Source organism: Aplysia californica, unplaced genomic scaffold (assembly GCF_000002075.1).
Source record: "Aplysia californica isolate F4 #8 unplaced genomic scaffold, AplCal3.0 scaffold00065, whole genome shotgun sequence".
NCBI lineage: Eukaryota > Metazoa > Mollusca > Gastropoda > Aplysiida > Aplysiidae > Aplysia > Aplysia californica.
In genome coordinates, this window is record NW_004797335.1 from 10,230 (window position 1) to 17,533 (window position 7,304).

The window sequence follows — 7,304 nt, forward strand, 5'->3', positions numbered from 1 at the left end:
TGGCGCACTGTTAACTCGGTTGGTATCATGTTGTACTATGATGCGGAAGGCTCTAGTTTGAATCCTCAGTGCAGTATTCTGAACTGGGTTGTCTTAGGGTGCTTTTAAGGCTCCCCGCTCTTTTGGCTCAGTACTGTCTGAGATTACGTCCAAGTTTGGAAGCCCAGCGTCTTAAATGATTTTATAGCGTCACATGCCACAACGGGCGTTAAGTCTATACAATTTCGCATTTTCACATTAACGCAGCTATTTGTTTGCTCACATCTTCACTTGTGTTGTGGACTCCGGACCGCCCTTCTCTCCTACACCCAAACTCCACCCCCACCTCCTGTATATTATATATACATAATATAATATGCTCACTGTCAAGAGACTGGGATCACATCAACCAGCAAAATGGGGGCTCTCGTGGCACACAGGTTAAGGTGATCGCCTCTCATTCAATAGGTCCTGGGTTCGAATCCGGACAGCGACGGAAAGTTTTCTTCTCTAAAGTGATCTCCTTTCACATCCTTTCCTACTCTCTAGCAATGTTCTGTCGTCTGCTTTCGGCTCCACTTTCTGCCCGCTACCCCTCACCTCCTTTGCTCCCTCCTCTAGGCTCCTGACTCTTTCTGCGTCATCTCTACTGCTACTCCTTGGCTCCTTCTTACTGCTGTTTTTCAGCCACATCCCTGATCTTAAGGTAGGTAAGGTCTACACCTAGACCTCTCTGATAAGGGCGAAAAATCTCTGAGGTCCCGTGTGCAAGTTGCGCATATCAAAGATCCCTTTGTGGTTTAAAATCGATAAGAGTAGGCTTCGGCCGCCGCCCGCCAAATTTCCCACCAATTGAAAGATTAGTGTGTCCCACGCAATCATACGACCTTATGCAGTTGCGAGCGCCGTAAAACACTAACTAAAAAAAAAAGACCCCAGTAAAATTTTGGATGCACCGTTTGACCAAAAAAGTCTTCGGCAAATTTGCACAGCATTTATACCAAGGGACAAAAATCATGTACATGTACAAAAACGCATAGGTCAGTATATTTTTCTTATTTCAAATGTGGTATTGCCACTAACAAGATTATAACACTTTCGAATCTATTTATATTTTCACGATGTTGTTTTTTCAATGCGTGTTTCACTGTCTTTTCAGTCATTATTCATTCTTTATAATCTGAATTATGTCAATGTTTAGTCACTGCAAGCCCCATCCTCTTTACAACCTATCTGATGCTACTGTATACAAAGATATATATATATATATATATATATATATATATATATATATATATATATATATATATATATATATATATAGAGAAATATATATATATATATATATATATATATATATATATATATATATATATATATATATATATATGTATATACATGTATAATTTTTATGCAATATACACTTTTTTGTTTGTTACAACATGTTTTAGTTAGTTAGTTACTTAGTTAGTTAATTATTTAGTTAGTTAGTTAGTTAGTTAGTTAGTTAGTTAGTTAGTTAGTTAGTTAGTTAGTTAGTTAGTTTGTTACTTACTTACTTACTTACTTACTTACTTACTTACTTACTTAGTTAGTTAGTTAGTTAGTTAGTTAGTTAGTTATGTGTGTGTGAGTGTGTGTCTGTGTGTATGTGTGTGTTTTACTGACATATCCTTTTCAACACCATGTATCCATTAAAGTTAGTGCGCACGTTAACTCAGTTGGTATAACACTGGACTATTATCATCTGACAAATCCTGGTTCCAATAGGAAGCTATCAGACCCACATTATTTTCGAAGAAAATAAACAAATAACAAAGCCGCGCCCCATCAGAGCCCCACGTACTTTTTAGCGATATTGTTGATATATTTGATTACCAATCACCAACACCAATACCACCCAACATAATGATCACTTTTGGCGCTTTTGGCGCATTCTTGAGGCGCCATAAGGGAGAAATAAAATTCTTAGGCAATGTCAATATTGGACGTAAAAACCTAGCAGTTTTGAAAACAAGTTTTTGTTTTATCTTGACACGAACGCAACTCACTCGGTGGTTTGTCAAATTTACTCACACTGAAAATAGATTTAGTGACGCTTAGTTTTAGGGGAAGCAGCGCCGGGTATTATTTGTCAAGGGAAATGTAACCGAAGGGCGATATTGGCAATCAAGCTGTATCGCTATAGTTCAAAATGGACGGCTTTGACAGTGCGCAGCTTTGATGGCTCTCCTATGAAAGTGCGCGGCTCTGATGCTGGTCTATTCGAATGCCAGGTGAGAGGTTTTCGAGCTCTGCTTGCTCGCCAAGTTTTTCAATTGTGGGTGGTTGGCGGGTGCTCCGACGTGGTTTGCTCCTTCTGTCCTAAGAAAAATCTGTCATCCTGCTCTTTCCTCCATCCTTTTTATGTATATTACTCTCAAGAGACACCTCTAATCTTCGGTACTCGTATGACCTAATTGTGTTGCAAGTTCCATAAAATTCTTACTAAACTAAGACTCAAGGTTGTCCTCTTACCTTTCCCCTTCCCTTTGGAGATGGAAGTTAGACTCGGTCGGAGGACTCTAAAATGACCTTACTGTATTGAAAATGGCACATAACCCATTCCGTCCCCGAACCTTTGCTGTGACGTCTCTTTAAGAGTGATCGAATATGAGAGAGAGACACGGAAATCGCCAAGGAGAAATCATAATAATCATAATAATCATAGTAATAATAATTATTATTATTATTATTATTATTATTATTATTATTATTATTATTATTATTATTATTATTATTATTATTATTATAAATAACATTTGTATAGCGCATGTCCCCACTCGAAAGCAAGTTCTATGCGCTTTACACTATATTATCACCCCAGCAGACTATAGAACACTCAGAAATATTCTCAGCTTTCTCAGCTTCCCGGGAAGCATACAGTGTACGCAGCTGGTTAAGCGCTCAAACACTAACAAACTGACAAGATCTTTCACTGTCTTTTGCTGGGTACCGGTTTTCACCTGGGTGAAGTGAGGAAAATTCGTGTAAAGTGTCTTTCACAAGGACACAACGTCGGGCCCGCGGCTCAAACCCCCGAACCCGCAACCTCCCGATTGCGAGTACGGTAGCCTAACTACTAGGCCACCGACGCAACCAATAAAATAATAATAATGATAATAATAAAGAAGAAGAAGAAGAAGAAGAAGAAGAAGAAGAAGAAGAAGAAGAAGAAGAAGAAGAAGAAGAAGAAGAAGAAGAAGAAGAAGAAGAAGAAGAATGGCATTCGCATACCACAATATCCCTGCTCGGCTCTTTACACTTCACACTACATTATTACTCCAACAGACCCTAGAACACTCAGAAACATTCTCGGCTTCCCAAGAAGCATACAGTACTAGCAGCTGAACTAAGCACTCAAGCATTAACAAACTAACAAGTCTGTGAGTAGATGGTTGACAGTTGCTCTGGTGTGATTTGCTTCGTCTTTCCTATCAAACAATATAAGATCCTCATCTCCTCTTCCTTTATTGTGTTCGTTACACGCTTGTAACACTTCTAATCTTCATGGGGCTCTCGTGGTCTAGAGGATAAGGTGTTCACCTTTCATTCAATAGGTCCTTAGTTCGAATCCCGACTGCAATGGAAAATGTTCTCCGTTCACAACCTTTCCTGCCCTCAAGCACCATACTGTCGTCTGCTTTCGTCTCCACTTTCTGCCTCCACCCTCACCCCCTTTGACCCCCTCCTCTGGGCTTCTGACTCTTTCGGCAGCCTTTCTACTGCTTCTCCTAGGCTCCTACTTACTGTTGTTTTTCAGCCACATCCCTGATCTTAAGGTAGGTAAGATCTACACCGAGACCTCTCGGATAAGGGCGAAAAATCTAGAAGGTCCCGTGTGCAAATTGAGCACGTTTAAGATCCCTTGGTGGTCCAAAAATCGATAAGAGTAGGCTTCGGCCGCCGCCCAGGCCAAATTCAAAATTTCCCACCATTGGAAAGATTAGTGTGTCCCACGCACTCATATGACCGTATGCAGTTGCGAGCGCCGTAAAACACTTACCAAAAAACAAAAAACAAAAACCCAACAGTTTTAGTTAGTCTCAACCAATTCACCACACTCAGCACCAGTCCTGTTTTGTGACCAGAATACAAATGTGTACGCACTGCAATTATCCGGCCTTTAGGAATTTCTTTCACTGCTGTCATAAACGTACACGCTCGTATTCTAGTGAGTCATCATGGTGAAATCAGAAGTTCGTCAAAATTGTGAACTTGTGGTACTGGTATTTTTCTGCAGGTTTTACAATTTTTATCGATTTTGTTTCATTAGTTTGTTTTGTTGTTTTGTTGTTTTTTGTTTTTTGCTGTTTTGGGGGGGGGGGGGGGTTGGGGGCTTTGTCTTTTGTTGCTTGTTTTTGTTTTGTTTTGTTTTTTGTTTTTGTGCTGTTGTTTTTTGGTTGTTGGTTGTTTTGTTTTTTTGTTGTTGTTTTTTTTTGGGGGGGGGATGTCCATTAAAGAACACATTTCTTTCTTTATGGATTCTTATTGAAAAACTTTGATCAAAGACCCACAAATGTACATTTACTGTTACCCAGGACACTCAAGCTTTGAAAGTCTCAACCTTTGGCGCCCACTTACTCGTTAATTTTACCCCTAACATCAGGCGACCCCGACCTTCTTCAATCGCAAATGTCTCGACTTTTAGTCAAGATACGCATGGTGTATTTTTAAAAATAGAAAACAAGGCAAACGAACAAGCTATAAGATGAAACCAATAACTGCTATACGCCCAAAGTTGACAAGCGCCAGATTGCTCCGTGCCGTGACGCATATTATCTGATGAGAAGTCTCCCCTTTGAAGGTATTACCACAGTGAATGCCTGCGTTTCGGAAAAAAATTCGGGCTCATTTTATACCAACTCACACGTTGGTGACTGGATGCCAATGCTTTCAAAAGTAATAAGATTACATCCGAACTGGACAAACAGGGTTAGAACAAATTAGCACCAAAAAACACGGTTTATCAGCGGTTCAAGGGAGTTATAGTAAGATCATTGTAGCTATTCAACTTCCAAAAATAAACGAAGGAAATCCGCCTCCCACAGGTCTTTGAACCCTCCCAAAGGAGAGAGAAGTGATTCTGTCCACAGAGTTAGCTATCAGCCACACTCGTTCAGTGTGCTTCTAACGTCGGGCACAGGGGAATGACTAGTTTGCGCTTGTTGGACAAAGTTCATTGGTTGTTCTACGTCAATACCACGCCAAGGCTGCGAAGATCATGCTGTTGGGGCTTGATTTTGACGAGGAAAAATAATATGTCGGGAGGTGTTCGGGGTGGGAGACGAAAGCAATACAGAGAGAGATGGGAGAGGGGGGAGGGGGTGCCTCTGTGTATGCATGTGTGTGAGTGATTCGAAGGAGTAATAAAGAGAGAAATAGAGATAGAAAGAGAGAGAGAGAGAAAGAGAGAGAGAGAGAGAGAGAGAGAGAGAGAGAGAGACGAAGAGAGAAAGAGAGAGACGGAGATAGAAAGAGAGAGGGAGAACAAGAAAAAAAGAGAGGGGAGAAAAAGAGAGAGAAGGATGGAGAGAGACAGAGAGAGACAGAGAGAGAGACAGAGAGACAGAGAGAGAGAGAGAGAGAGAGAGAGAGAGAGAGAGAGAGAGAGAGAGAGAGAAAGAACGAAAAGAAGGTTTGATGCGCTAAATGAACAAACTTAATTGAAAATAAAAGAGAGGAAAGTCCAGCTTAGCGTGAGAGATACTGAGGCAAAAATTATACAGAGGCTTGGATAGACAGAACGCAGCAGGGAGAGGAAAAAAGAGGCATTGCCCAAGCGCCAAGAATAGAAAGATGCTGAAGAGAAGAAAGCGATACTGCGATCACTGAAAGGATGCATTCAAAGAAAAGCCACTCCTGTCTTTTCTATTTTCAGTTTTTTTGTCAAGGAAAACAGGAGGGAAAAAAACGTAACCGTGCGAAAACTTTGTGTTATTACTTTCGCCACTTGATCGACTTCTTTTGAACACTGAGAATTATCTGCTTCTTTCTTTGTGGAGGCTGGGTTAGGAGAGAGAGAGAGAGGGGGGGAGCGAGAGAGAGAGAGAGAGAGAGAGGGGGGGAGAGAGAGAGAGAGAGAGAGAGAGAGAGAGGGGGGGAGCGAGAGAGAGAGAGAGAGGGGGGGAGCGAGAGAGAGAGAGAGAGAGAGAGAGAGCGGGGGAGTTGGAGCAAAAGGGGATGGGGTGGTGGTGGTGCTCCCCTCTGCCCCAGACCCCTAAAAAGTTGTATAAAAGCTGGAACAAAATAGCTGCAATCGCTAAATTCAATGTTTCGGGATAAAAGTGTTGTGACGTCAAGATTTTTTCGCTTATTTGAGTTTCCATCCCTCGGAAGACAGAGGAAGCCATGAGAGAGCGTTGAGAACAATGCAGAAAAAAAGGCTGCTATAAAAGTGGTCTGCGCAGACCTTTGTTGATGACTGAAGAGTGAAATGGGTTGGTACACAACCTTTCTTGTGTGATTTTAGATGGGGGTTTTTTAGATTTGACGGGATTAGATCTAACACTCCACTAAACACAAATTGGTTCAGTGACACGTCTTTGGCGTAGCACGTCGCACATAGATGAAGTGAGTTCGATTCCCAAGTGGGAAGGGGTTTCTTTATTTTATCGATTGTCTGTTTGTTTGCTGGGAGTAGTGGTAGTAGTAGTAGTAGTAGTAGTAGTAGTAGTAGTAGTAGTAGTAGTAGTAGTAGCAGTAGTAGTAGTAGATCTAGTAGTACTAGTATATCTAGATAAAGAGCTCCAATGCAATAGAGAATGTTCTGAAGGCTACTGCGGTAAGGTGGCGATTACACAATGCTTGCAACTAGTTGCTAATCAACCAAAGAACTACTTTGTTCTTGTTTTTGTTAGTTTTTGAGTACAGATAAGCACATAGACACTATAATGGCTATTTAAAGGTGGGGGAAAGTAAGATAGAAAGACAGAAACAACAGGGAGAAAGTAAAGAAGTACGTCCTTTCTGAATCCTATGGCGCCCTCCAACCACCCGCAGGAGTTCTGCAAATAGTATCGTACGCCGAGCGATCAAAACTGAAGGCGTTGTTAAGAAAAAAACAACAACAATAACAACCAAAATAGAAAACCATCGTTGGAATAAACTTGAAAAGGTAATCATAATAATGAGAAATGAGGTGGTTTCAATAGCCAAAAAAGCCACGCAGATTGCGCTCTCGGCAGAATAAACACAGGTCCTCAAATGTACCTGCCAGCGGGCAAATGTTGCGGCTACATTGAACTTGTTCCTTTGTGTAAGAGAGAGATTGGGGGGGGGGGGGA